Below are 1,102 nucleotides of genomic sequence, written 5' to 3' on the forward strand. Positions count from 1 at the left end.
TGTGTGTGTATATGTATAAATATGTGAATCTGTGTGTGTGTGTGTGTGTATATGTATAAATATGTGAATCTGTGTGTGTGTGTGTGTGTGTATATGTATAAATATGTGAATCTGTGTGTGTGTGTGTGTGTGTGTATGTATAAATATGTGAATCTGTGTGTGGGTGCATATATACATTATACACACACACACATATCTATATATATATATATATATACACACACATGTATACATACAGACACAACACACATGCACACACACGCACACACACACACGCACACACACACACACACACACATACACATATATATAACTAGATTATTTACTTATATTCAAGCATGCACTGACATGTATATGTATGTGAATATGTGAGTGTGTGTAAGTGGATACACGATTGTCCATGTCTTATCGTATGATGGCGTGTGCATTTGTGAATATCTCCATTTATATGTGTGTTGTAATTATGCGTATGTTTGTATGCGGATATATCTGCAATTGTATGTGAGTTTTTGTCTGTGTGGGTGTATGCGTGTGCGTACGTGTGTGTTATAAAAGAAAGGCTGTAGATATAGATTATTAGCTTGATATAATTTTTCCTAAAAGCTCTCTCTGATCGCTTTATTTACGTTAGCTGATAAATTAAAACTAAACAACGACTGCTATCAGTGTTAGCCTAATACATCGCCACGATAGCAATCTTATCAGCTATTTTCATCTTAATATATCAACTAATATAAACCGAACACTACCTGATATTCATCTCTACTACTCTCTTATTTGCAACATTACAATGATGAAAGAAAAAAAATGGTGCTACATAGTTACACATAGAGATATGCGTATCTTTATATGCATGTGTCTGTGTGTGTATGTCTGTGCAATACATTGATCTATCTGTCTATCTAATTATATATATGAACACACTCACACATATACATATATATGTATATATATACATAGAGAGACAGACAGAGAGAAGAGTAGGAAATACATGCATATATATATATTTATACATACACTCGCTCATAGACACACATACGTAGATATATAAACCTATATATATGCTTATATCATATCTAAGTATATATATATATATATATAT

At 32.1% G+C, this 1,102-nt stretch overlaps 1 protein-coding gene across 1 annotated transcript in view; it reads left to right on the forward strand.

The window, feature by feature from the left end:
- Positions 1-1,102, forward strand: part of LOC106880576 (glutamate receptor ionotropic, NMDA 2A) — a 157,764-nt gene that overhangs the window by 83,978 nt on the left and 72,684 nt on the right. The window lies entirely within an intron of this gene.

The sequence above is a fragment of the Octopus bimaculoides genome, chromosome 2, assembly GCF_001194135.2.
Source record: "Octopus bimaculoides isolate UCB-OBI-ISO-001 chromosome 2, ASM119413v2, whole genome shotgun sequence".
NCBI classification, from domain to species: domain Eukaryota; kingdom Metazoa; phylum Mollusca; class Cephalopoda; order Octopoda; family Octopodidae; genus Octopus; species Octopus bimaculoides.